The sequence below is a fragment of the Physeter macrocephalus genome, chromosome 13, assembly GCF_002837175.3.
Source record: "Physeter macrocephalus isolate SW-GA chromosome 13, ASM283717v5, whole genome shotgun sequence".
Classification (NCBI taxonomy): Eukaryota; Metazoa; Chordata; class Mammalia; order Artiodactyla; family Physeteridae; genus Physeter; species Physeter macrocephalus.
In genome coordinates this window covers 13459737-13473489 of record NC_041226.1, presented here as the reverse complement: position 1 = coordinate 13473489, position 13753 = coordinate 13459737, and the positions used below count along the sequence as shown (strand labels likewise).

Genomic DNA, 13753 nt, shown 5'->3' with positions numbered 1-13753 from the left:
CACTATGGAGAACAGTATGGAGGTTCCTTAAAAAACTACAAATAGAGCTACCATATGATCCAGCAATCCCGCTACTGGGCATATACCCAGAGAAAACCATAATTCAAAAAGACACATGCACCCCAATGTTCACTGCAGCACTATTTACAATAGCCAGGTCATGGAAGCAACCTAAATGCCCATCGACAGACGAATGGATAAAGAAGATGTGGTACATATATACAATGGAATATTACTCAGCCATAGAAAGGAAAGAAATTGGGTCATTTGTAGAGATGTGGATGGACCTAGAGACTGTCAAACAGAGTGGAGTAAGTCAGAAAGAGAAATACAAATATCATATATTAACACATACAAGTGGCATCTAGAAAAATGGTACATATGAACCAGTTTGCAAGGCAAAAATAGAGACACAGATGTAGAGAACAAACGTATGGACACCAAGGGGGGAAAGCGGGGGGATGGGGGGAGGTGTGGGTGATGGTGGTGGGATGAATTGGGAGATTGGGATTGACATATATACACTAATATGTGTAAAATAGATAACTAATAAGAACCTGCTGTATAAAAAATATAAAATAAAATTCAAAAGAAAAAAAATTATATACTATGAGAGATATATGGACCCTTAGGAGCTAATTCAATGCTTGGCAACTTTACAGAACATAGCTACTATGAGTATAAGAATTCACTGTATCTCAACATTGGTAATGAGATTCTGAAGCATCACAGTGGCTTATGCTTGCTCTCTGAAAGGACTGGAAGAGATTATTCTTACTCCAGGCCTTATGTGCCCTATTTTTACATACACTTCAGTATTATTACACTGCTCACCAATTTCACTACAGGAATTTATGTGCTATCTAGCATTCTACAATCAATCCAGTTCCCTTTATTTGTTATACAAGATTGTTTATTGAATCGTTCAAAGCATGTGGGAGAGTTGGCTTGTGTAAGTTACTCATTGATGTGTTTCTTTTATAATTCTACTACACAATATTTATGACAGGTTCAAATCTTCTGAAAAAGGAATAGACAATTATCAAGAAGCAGTTTACAGAAGTTTCTTGCCTCATGACATGATTTTCCACCTGGTTAACTGCTGCACTTGACTTTGATATAAACAAAAGTACAGGAACTGTTGAATTAAATCAGGGGTTTGTCAATCTTAATTGAACAGAAAAACAGCATTTTTAAATTAGAAAAATATTATGCATTGCTGACATATAAATAACTCTTGTAACATAATAAGATAATTAAATATTTTGCCCACTTAAATATATTTTAAATGAACAAAGGATTAAAATAGACCACTTAAAAAAGGTAATAAGGGCCAATAAGCACATGAAAAGATGCTCAAAATGATTAGACAACAGAGAAATGCAGAATAAATCACCATGAGATATCATTACACAATCACTAGACTGACTAAAATTTTAAGACTTATAATACCAAGAAAAACTGGGACTCTCTTACATTGTTAATGGGAATGTAAGATGCACAACTACTTTGGAAAACAGTGTGTCAGTTTCTTATAAAGTTAAATATACACTTATCATATGCCCAACAAATCAACTCCTAGGTAATTACTTAAGAAAAATGAAAACGTATGCCCACACAAAGACTTTAACACAAATGTTCAGAGTAGCTTTGTTCATAGTCCCCCAAAACTTTAAACAACTCAAATGTGAACAGGTGAATGAAGAAACAAATCATTGTATATTCATGCAATTGAATACTAATCAATAATGGAAAGGAATGAACTGCTGAAACACACAACAATTGAATGACATTTAAAACCATGATGCTGAGTGATATAAGCATTCACAAAAGAGTACACATTGTATGATTCCATTTACATGAAATTCTAGAAAGACAAAGCAAATCTATGACAACACAAAGCAGATCGATGTTTGCCAGGGGCAGAGAGGGTGAGGAAGAAAAATGTCGAAAAGGATCATGAGGGAATTTGGGGGTTATGGAAATGTCCTCCACCTTGACTGTGGCAGTGGTTACATGGCCATAGACATTTGTCAGAATTCATTGAACTGCACACTTAAAATGGGTGTATGTCCTCTCCTGGGTATATATACGAGGAAAACGAAAACACTAATTAGAAAAGACACATGCCCTCCACTGTTCACAGCAGCATTATTTACAACAGCCAAGATATGGAGGCAACCTAAGTGTCCATCAAGTGATGAATGGATAAAGAAGATATGGTATATATATACAGTGGAATACTACTCAGCCATAAAAATGAATTAAATTTTGCCATTTGCAACAACATGGATAGATTTGGAGGGTATTATGCTTGGTGAAATAAGTCAGATGGAGAAAGATAAATACTGTAGGATATCACTTATATGTGGAATCTAAAAAATCAAACAAAGTAATAAATATAACAAAAAAGAAACAGACTCACAGATATAGAGAACAAACTAGTGATTATCAGTGGGTAAAGGGAAGCAGGGAGGGGCAGGATAGGAGTAGGGGATTGGGAGGTACAAACTACTAGGTATAAAATAAATAAGCTATAAGGATATATTGTACAGCACAGGGAATATAGCCAATTTTAAAAATAACTGTAAGTAGAGTATAACATCAAAAAATTGCGAATCACTATGTTATACACCTAAAACTTATATACTATACATAAACTATACCTCAGTAAAGTAAAAAATTTTTAAGAGCTGTAAATGAAGGAACCCATCCCCCATGTCTGTAAACCAGACCAATCCAAGAAGAAGCCATGTGGTCAGTACCCAATAGAAACAACCTCAGACTCATCGGCTAAGTCCACAGACTTACACTGAACTCCTCAACTTGACCCCACCTTCTGTTCCATTTCTAACCTCCTGGATTCTCAACCTTTTGTTCAGTCTTCTGTTCTGGACCACAGTACTGCCCCTCTAATTTAATCATGAATATAGCTGGTTTAGTCATCTCTCTTGAACAAAATTTGTCCCCAAACTTTGTCCTCTCTTACTCTTAGCAGTGCTTGAGGTCACTACGATAAACCCTGGTGGTCTCTTTCCCCTAACAGAGCTGCATCCCCTAGCCTTGATGGAGCTAAGGACAGCTAGGTGACTGTAACTAGAAAACCTTTTAAATTAGAAGATGTCAATCTTTGGAAACACTTACACAATGCCTTTATTTTCGACGGTCACTGTATTTTAACTAGTAAGCTATTGTGTCTCTAAGTATTTAAAGGGAGTTCTGCATGCACGTACCTCATTTGTAAGACATTTATTTCATCTGAGTTTAATTTAAATCTGCTGTATAAAAAAAATAAAATTTAAAAATTTAAAAAAACAATCAGAGACCAAATTTTATGATCCTTTGAACTGCCTAGAATAATATCAACTTAGATTTCTGGCAAAAAATACACACAAGATAGGCGTTTTGCAGGTTTTCTTAGTGAGTGTACTGTAGACTTATGGAGTTTGAAGAGTTGTTGAAGGGGTTTTTTGTTTTTGTTTTGTTATTCTGTTTCTTTGTTTTTGTTTTTTGCTTTCAATCCTTTTCAGAGTATGCTCCCAAGGAAAGCGTTATTTTTAAGCTGGTAGATGACAGAAAACATGTTCTATTGACCAATGGCTAATACCTAAAGCAGTTTTGTGAGGTGTGTAGATTTATGTGCTTAAATTTGGCCTGAAATATCTTCCTAGAAGGTATTATGCTGATTATCCTTTCAGTTTACAAAATACCTAGTTTTATCAAACACTGACCTGTAATTTCAGAGTACACTATCAGCCCACATCTTTCTTCCTCCTATGTTTGATTCATTTATAGAGGTTTCTCTAACCTCCATCTCCACCAAAAGTTCATCTTTCCATCCTCTGAAACCTTCCAAACCCTTTATTTGTACCTTTCTTTTCACATTATTCCTTCCCACCTAGGACCTTTGATAGAATATCAAAATAGAAAAAAGCATGCAGAAAAATTCAGAACCCAGGAAAAAGCAACTAGAATGGGACACAACATCTGAATTAGCTAAACACTAGAATAGAATCTCCTGAACCCCATGTTTGGGAAGAGGGATTGCTCCCATTCCCCTCTGACAATGTATTCTTCCACAGATCAGTGTTACAGACAGTATGCTTCTAAAAATGGCAGCGCTAACAAACATTTACTGAAATCTACAAGGTGCCTGTGTTGCCATACAAACCGTAAAATGCAGAAGTTGTCCATTTTGCTTATTCTACATCAAAAGTGGGAGAAGAGCTAAGAAACTCCATTCAAGAATGCACCTAGTAGATACAGGACAAATGCTTGGCTTGGTATTAAAAACACTGGTAAGTATCAGCAAATTTAGACTTTCACAAGCTTAGTAGCTCTTGCTATCATTTTGAATTTAATTTGAGGAAATTTGTGGCCCTCATAAAACCAGCAAACAATATGAATTTTCAAAGAGCCTCTGATAATGAGGGTTTAGTTTGACTAGCCTCAAGCTTAGTTGGGAAAAACTGAGTCAAAATTTATTTTGCCATAGCTGTATCCTCCAACTAGACCACTTTTCCAAGGGCAAGAGCAACTTGCATTTGGAGTCACTAAAGGAGGGAAATACAGCCCTGCATCATTTTAGCTTGGTGCTTCTTCATCATCCTGCTATGCGTATGTATCCCTGCAATGACATCATCCCACAAATCTGACAGCTCTATTTGTCAAGGAGGTTTTGTTGTAGTAGCTTTTAGTCTTGCAACATTTGGTTTCCATCCATTCTGTATGTGGTTTTAGAACTTACATTCTAGAGTTCCAACTAGTTAGGTAATAGGAAATGTTGACCACACTTGAAATGATTTAGCAAGAGGTACAAAAAAGCTAAAGCACTGGGACAAGAGGTTTCATGAGACCAGATTTTCAAGCCAGATTTCTGGTACTGTACTTCCTGTTTATTCCAAGTCAGAATTACTAGGAAACTCCATTCTTGTGGTAGCAGTACTTGAGATTCAATAGTAGCTAAGAACCAGAAACTATGTTTTCCTCTAAGAGTTTTACAGTGTCTGGCCTTACATTTAGGTCTTTTATCGATTTTGAGTTTATTTTTGTGTATGGTGTTAGGGAGTGTTCTAATTTCATTATTTTACATGTAGCTGTCCAGTTTTCCCAGCACCACTTATTGAAGAGGCTGTCTTTTCTCCACTGTATATTCTTGCTGTAGTATAGTCTGAAGTCTGGGAGCTTGATTCCTCCAGCTCCATTTTTCTTTCTCAAGATTGCTTTGGCGATTCTGCCAGCTCTGTTCTTCTTTCTCAAGATTGCTTTGGCTCTTTAGGGTCTTTTGTGTTTCCACACAAATTTAAAAATTTTTTGGTCTAGTTCTGTGAAAAATGCCATTGGTAGTTTGATAGGGATTGCATTGAATCTGTAGATTGCTTTGGGTAGTATAGTCATTTTCACAATGTTGACTCTTTCAATCCAAGAACATGGTATATCTATCTCTCCATCTGTTTGTATCATCTATGATATAAATCACAGCAAAATCCTTTTTGACCCACCGCCTAGAAAAATGGAAATAAGAACAGAAATAAACAAATGGGACCTAATGAAACTTAAAAGCTTTTGTACAGCAAATGAAAGCATAAACAAGACAAAAAGACAACCCTCAGAATGGGAGAAAATATTTGCAAATGAAGCAACTGACCAAGGATTAATCTCCAAAATTTACAAGCAGCTCATGCAGCTCAATATCCAAAAAACAAGCAACCCAATCCAAAAATGGGCAGAAGACCTAAACAGACATTTCTCCAAGGAAGATATACAGATTGCCAACAAACACATGAAAGGATGCTCAACATCACTAATCATTAGAGAAATGCAAATCAAAACTACAATGAGGTATCACCTCACACCAGTCAGAATGGCCATCATCAAAAAATCTACATACAATAAATGCTGGAGTGGGTGTGGAGAAATGGGAACTCTCTTGCACTGTTGGTGGGAATGTAAATTGATACAGCCACTATGGAGAACAGTATGGAGGTTCCTTAAAAAACTAAAAATAGAACTACCATACGACCCAGCAATCCCACTACTGGGCATATACCCTTAGAAAACCATAATTCAAAAAGAGTCATGTACCACAATGTTCACTGCAGCTCTATTTACAATAGCCTAGCAACCTAAGTGTCCATCGACAGATGGACGGATAAAGAAGATGTGGCACATATATAAAATGGAATATTACTCAGCCATAAAAAGAAACGAAATTGAGTTATTTGTAGTGAGGTGGATGGACTTAGAGTCTGTCCTACAGAGTGAAGTAAGTCAGGAAGAGAAAAACAAATACCGTATGCTAACATATATATATGGAATCTTAAAAAAAAATAAATAAACGGTTATGAAGAACCTAGGGGCAGGACAGGAATAAAGACGCCAACGTAGAGAATGGACTTGAGGACACGGGGAGGGGGAAGGGTAAGCTGGGATGAAGTGAGAGAGTGGCATGGACTTATATATACTTCCAAATGTAAAACAGATAGCTAGTGGGAAGCAGCCGCATAGCACAGGGAGATCAGCTTGGTGCTTTGTGACCACGTAGAGGGGTGGGATAGGAAGGGTGGGCTAGGGAGGGTGGGAGGGAGACGCAAGAGGGAGGAGATATGGGGATATATGTATATGTATAGCTGATTCACTTTCTTATAAAGCAGAAACTAACACACCATTGTAAAGCAATTATACTCCAATAAAGATGTTAAAAAATAATAATAATAAATAAAGGATATTCTAAAGACTGAAAAAAATAATAATAAATAAAACAAAAACCAGAAACTGTGACAATCTGAGATCATGTGGGGCTTGGGGGAAAGCTACTGTTTCTTTCCCTTTCTTCAATTGAATTTTTAGACTTTTAAAAATAATAATCAGAAAATATATCTGACCCATTTCAATTATTTTACAGCTATTTAATATAACTCTAAAACATGCATAAAGTATAGTCTAGTAGAGGAGATAATACATAAACATCAATGTTCAAAAAACCACCCAACATATGATATATGAAATATAAGTAACTGAATACGTTGTAATTACAGGTGTATTTAAAATAAGTATAATTGGTAGCAAAGGACAACAGTCACTCCTGTGTGAGGTAGACGCTATAGTGCTTAAGTAAGTGTTGAAAGATAACCAGATGTTTTATACTGAAGACTTTCGGTTTGGTGGGGAGGAGGGGAAGCATGGTGGGGTTAAAGAAAATAATGTAAATAGGACCGTGCAGACCAAAAATCCAACGTATACATATGAGAATTATGAATAAGACAGATGAACCATTACACTGGCTTTATGTTAGATATTTCTGGAAGTTACAAGAAGCTGAAGGTCAGAGAGTTGAAAGCCAAGTTAGTGAGTGTGAGCTTGACTCAGTCACTTAACGGAAGGAATTACAGTGTTGTGGTTAACAGCCCAGGCACTGCTCCCTCTCCCCCGCGCACTCACATCCACATCCAGGGTTTGACTCCTGATCTTGTATCTTGCAAGTTACGTGATCTTCAGTGAGTTGTTGAACTTTTTGAGGCTCAGTGTTCTCCACCGTTAAATGATAATACTAATAGTTATCTCAAAGGATTCTTGTGAAGTTTAATTAAGTCTATCCATATAAACTGCTTAGAACTGTGCCTAACACACAGTAAGCTCTCCAATATTGCTATTAGAATTGAGCTTAAAATAATATAAACCAAAGATTTAGGAAAGTGTCCAAATGCATTGGAGAAGGGTGACTGTAAGAAATGAGACCAATAAAGAGAATACCACCAATTTCTTAAGTATGTAGTGATTAAGGGCTAATAAGGTAGTAGCAGTGGGGAAATACAGAAAGGAAAAGATGTCAGAAATATTCCAAAGGTGAATTTGTCAGGATTTGGGGATTGATTATCTCTGGGAGACACTAAAAAGGAATCAATCAAGGAGGCACCAAGATTTCATTACTCCTCTTTTATAAAAATTAGGAAATAAATTAGGAGAGTGAGAGATAATTTGAATGAAAAGATCATGAATTCAGTCTTAAGCATGATGAGTTTGAGGTGCTTATAAGACATCCAGGTGGAGATGTCCACCAGACCCCTTACCACACAGAACTGGAGCTTATGAAAGAGAGGGATAGAGAGAGGTGGAAAACATCAGCTTAAAAGTAATAGGATAGAATTTAGTTGGAAAGGAAAAGAGAGGGACAGAGATATGACTTTGGAGAACACCAATCTTTGACAGGGAGGAAAAAGAGTAACTAACACTTTTAAAGAAGAAACAATCTGGGGTAAGAAGAATGAAATCTTCCAGAGGCCAAAGAATAAAAGTTTCCAAGAAGTACACATTAATTATCAAGGTGTAATGCCAAGGAAGTAAAAGAAGATTATTATTAATAAAAAGGTGTTACATTTATCCCCTGGAAGCTCATTGGTGATTCTTGAGAACAGATTCAAAAAATGGAGAAGGGGAAAGGCAGATTGCAAGGACGAAAGGAATAAGTCATGGAGGCATCAAATATAGTCCATACGTTTAAGACCAACTCTTTTGTGGTTGATTGCAAAAGAGATTGGACAGTAGTCTTAAATAAACAGAAGGTTCAAGAGGTGATTAGTTTTTGTATGAATTTTTTTCGATTGTATGTTTTAAAGCAGAGGTGAGGAGGTGATCTGCTCAGGCACCTCCCAGTGAGAACAGAAGCTCGACCAATCAGAGGAGATGCCTGCTGGCAGGTCACACCAGTGCAGAAAAGCTGAATAAGACCTGTTCTATAGAAAGAAGAGAAAGAGGCAGAGAGATGTTAACATCAGATAGACAGGAGATCATTTACTGAAGAATTTTATGGAAAGGGTTAAAAAATTGTGGTCTAGATAGCACAAGTGACAATTTAGTCATAGAAAAAGAAGAAACATATTTTTCCCCTACAATAGAGGTGAAGATACAGAGGATACAGATTATCAGGAAAGAGTGACAATAGAGACATTTGAGGACAAGGTGGGGCAAGTTGCTGGAGTTCATGTTAGATTACATGTACAAGAGGAGCAAGGGTCATCTCTTAGAGTGAGGGAGAGGTCCTAGGATTGGAAGTTGAAACGTGTAGAAAATCGAAAACAGCTGCCATGAGGAATGCAATAAGAATTTAACAAGCAAAGAATAAAGAATGTTGCATTCTTTATTGACAAGAAACATTAAGAGCCCGAATGAGGTTACATAGCATGAATTTGCAGTGGACCAAGTCTGCACAGTTTCATGACTTTCTGTAACACCAAGCAGGTTACATCATCTTACTGCCTCATCAATTGTTCCACAATGAATACTCTCCTTTTCATTTTTTTCCAATATACTTCTAAATGAATGCAGGAATGAGTTAAAAATCCACAATATGTGATGAAAATCTACATACCATAATACAAGAAAGATAGTTATATTTAACCCAATATAGCACGTTCAATTTTGCCTTTAACTACAATTCTTATCCTCACAATATTATGATAGTGAATGATTAAATATTCTTGTCTTAGGTAATATCACACAAATATGCTCATGTAATTACCACAATAAATAAAAAAATAAGATCCAATTGTCTAATATAACTGATACTCACATTTTATCACAGGGATTGGCAAACTATAGCCTGCAAGCTAAATCCAGCCCACCATCTGTTTTTGTACATCATATGAGCTAAGAATTATTTTTATATGCATAAATGGTTGAAAAAATTTAAAAAGTATTTCATGACATGAAAAACTATGATATTAAAATTTCAGTGTCCATAAATCATTTTATTGGAACACATCCCTCCTCACTATTTATATATTATCTGTGGCTGCTTTTGCACCACAAGAGCAGCACTGAGTAGTCACAACAGACTCCATATGGCCCACAAAGACTAAGCCATTCACTATGTGGCCCTTTGCAGAAAAAGTTTGAGGATCCCGGCTGTATTCATATATTTAACCAATATTTATTGAGCATCTATTGTGTATTAGGTGCTAAGTATTAAGATGAAAAAGGAACACAGTTCCTACCCTCAGATTACAATCTCTCCATGGTGATGAATTAATGTACTTTAATGGTGTTTGAAGGTTATCAAATCTGATTATGCTGAATGCAATGGACCTCCACAGCACTGCATCACCCCTACGTATTTTTCAGAAGAGAAAACTAGAATTTCACGTGTGTAAGTGGTCTCATAAGTAATAAGGTGGAAGCTAGAACCCAAGCCTTCTGATGCTGGCCCACTGCACCACCTCACATCCCTCATATCAGTAAAATGGGAATGATTATTGAATCATACGGTCTATGTGAGAAGTGATAAAGACAATGTGAATAGATTTTTAAACACGTAAACTTTTAAAGCTATCAAAACTACGCAAATGCCAGAAAGTATTACCATTACAAAGTAATTAGGAAAGGATATCTGAACAATGAATAAAACACAGATTGTGAAAAGTGTCACAAAAGAGTACAAATAAATTGTTACAGTGGTTCATTTCAGGAAATATCACAGTTCATGAGTGTATCAAGGACAACTTCAGGAAGAGGATAACGCTTTGTGCTCCACCCAGAGGGATGAGTTAGCAAGACTTCAATAGAACAAAGGAAATGATCAATATTGTGCTTATGATTTCATTTAGCAAAATATTGAAGTTATTCACTCCGCAAAATCATTCCCACTGTTTGGTTGCAGTTTATCTAAGAATCATATCAAAATTAAAATCTGTGCACCTGTATGTCATCTCTGTTAGTATCCAGGGGCCAGATGAGACAGGCTGCCACCCTGTCCCCTGATACACGGTGGGCACTAATCACTTGATTCCTGCACTTTTTCCTACCAGCCTGGAAATCATTCTCCCCACAGCTCTTCAGTCAGTACCACATTAAGTTCAAACCTGTCTGAGAGCTCTGGACATTTAAGAAATTAAGTGGTTAACACCATATTGTAATTTAGAAGAATTCGCCAGAAACAAAAAAAACTGCATATTATTGAGTTCAGTATCTCTGGGAATGTACCAATTTGGTTTATTTTGGCCTATTTATAAGAGATGAAATTATTTCCAACTGAATACACATACTCCTCCTTAGAAATAAAATTTATAATTACTCAGAGTGGAGATACCCTGAGGCAGTATCTGGTAGCAACTTCAGGTATATTCAGGCTTGGAATGTAGTACATGATTTAGCTACTCTGCATCTGAAGATAAATTTAGGGAACTGCTTATCATTATTCTCTGAGACCATCTTTGGACTTATTACTCTTTGCCATGTCTTCGTCAGTCATCAGTATTTTTAATACTAATCAGGACATTTTGACTCTTTTTGACTTGGATCCTGTTGAAGTAGCACATTCCTTACTTTTCTAATCCACTCTAAGTAGAGTAGGAGAGAGAGTCCAGATTTAGGAATGATTCATTATTCCTAACCTAATAAAAGTGAGAATGATGCTATGATCTAAAATCTTAATAAGTTCAAATATTCTATAAACTCTTTTTCCTCAGCTCCTGTAAGGAAGTAACTTCTAGTGACAGATTATACCTTCTTCAGCAACATCAAATATTTAATAAGATAACTGAAATGAAGATTCAAGTTCAATACAAGTATATCCCTGTATTATCAATTTATAATCTCATTCAAGATTGCTGGTACTGAGTATTGGAGTAGTTACTTGATTGCTGAAGAAAATGCCAATCTTCTCCATACTCACCTTGCCTTGCACACACCTCATGTGCAGTAAACGTTTTTTTGAATGAGTGAGCGAAGACATGATTGTCACTATATAAAATCTACACTTTTTCAGATAATAAAGAGAAGTCTGTTTTCTGTCAAATCCCAAAATTTATATATTACCAGCAAACATTAAAATCCTTTGGGTAAGTTATTATAATAACTATTCTATTATCTGGAATGCTCACACATATCTATTCAAGTTTATTTAATAAATGAATAAGCCTACAGCAATATTTCCTTCCTTTTAACTTGTTCTCTTTATGTGCTGTGCTCTTTTGGAATCAAAGAAGTGCATGAGATCTCTATTGGATTACCTTGTAGTTATCACCTGGCTTTTTTACGGTTTAAATCTGCGTGTATTAGTAACTCACCTCTCTCCACCAAAAAAATTGGGGGCTCTTCTTTATTATTTTAAGAATAATTTCACTATAAAATGTTACAAATATGCAGATAATTACAGGGAATCATAGAATGAACACTAAACTCCATGAAGTCAACATTTTTGCCATATTTGATTCATATTTTTAAGTAATTAAATATTACTAATAGAATTGCAGCCCTCTGCAATCCTGTTCTCTCTCTCCCTTCCCAGAGGTAATTTTTATTCAAATTTGGGTTTGTCTTTTTCAGACATATTTTTATATGACTGCAACATATGTATCCCTAGACATTGTATAGTATTGCTATTCATCCTTTAAAAGAGATGGGAAAAAAAGCAAAAAAGTTAGATGTATATTCAACTTAGAATATAGATGCAGATTTTTCTGAACACTGCCCTCCCTAGCTGCCATTTCAGAAAACTAAAAACACACTATGACACTACACATCTTGTAAGAAGCTAAGAACATATATAAAATATGGAATGGAATTGAGGATTTGAGATGAAGAGTAAAAGAATGGAAGGAAAGAAAAGAGAAAAAATAAATGGTAAGTGCAAAGCATAAAATACAATGAGGAAAAAGCAAAATAGATAAAGGAGTGTAAATGTATAATATAAAAGTTTGAATGCCTGCATCAATCAATAATAATAATACTGAGCTGAGATCCTAAGGAGAATTGTTTCTTTAAAAAGGAAACAGAGGCACTCAGACCACCTTAAGAAAAATGGAGCTTATCATAAGGATATATAAGGTCTAGAACTACAACTGTTAATTGACAAGCAGTCAGGAACTGATAAATCTCTAGGAACCAGTCTCTCTGTCTCTCAGATTATCCTCTGGCTTTCAGTTTGCTGAGTTCTCTCCTACTATACCAATGGCTTATCCTTTCCTTCATTTTGTATTCTTTTTACTACTTCAGAGTTTCACCTTTTTCATCATCACTGTCATTTTGATATCTTTATTCTTCAATTGCCCTGTATCTATGTATGGATAGATGATGATGATGATGATGATGATGATGGTAAAGAAGGAGGAAGGGGAGGGGGCCAATGAGGAGGAGGAGGAGGGCAAGGAAGAGGAGGGAAATGAGAGAAGAAGAAGGAGAAGAAGAAGAAAGATAGGGAGGTAGGTAAATAGGTAGATGATAGATAGGTAGATATATAGATAGATATCATAGATCTTCATCTATTTAGATATTTTCTATATCCTTCAATTGAATTTTCAGATTTTTCTCTTGTCCATTCTTTATTAGGTTAATTCCTATATAATATAGAATTGTTTTCTTTTTGCAAATGACATTCTATTCTATTGTATTTTCTTGTTGGTTTTTGTTAGTATAGAAAGAAAATATTGACTTTTATAAGTTGAAGTGAATTCTTATTTCTGAGTTAATCCTTATTCTGTATCCCTGGATAATTCCTCTTATAAAATATAGTCTCTGTCTCCATTTTGTTTTGTTTTGTTCCATTGTTATTTCAGTCTTTATGCTGGTTCATTTTATATTATCATTCATCTTTTTTTTTTTTTTTTGGTACGCGGGCCTCTCACTGCTGCGGCCTCTCCTATTGTGGAGCACAGGCCCCGGACGCGCAGGCTCAGTGGCCATGGCTCACGGGCCCAGCCGCTCCACGGCATGTGGGATCATCCCGGACCGGGGCACGAACCCGCGTCCCCTACATCGG

At 36.0% G+C, this 13753-nt stretch overlaps 1 long non-coding RNA gene across 4 annotated transcripts in view; it reads right to left on the bottom strand.

Annotated features, from left to right (window-relative positions):
* Positions 1-13753, bottom strand: part of LOC114487481 (uncharacterized) — a 440556-nt gene that overhangs the window by 340442 nt on the left and 86361 nt on the right. The window lies entirely within an intron of this gene.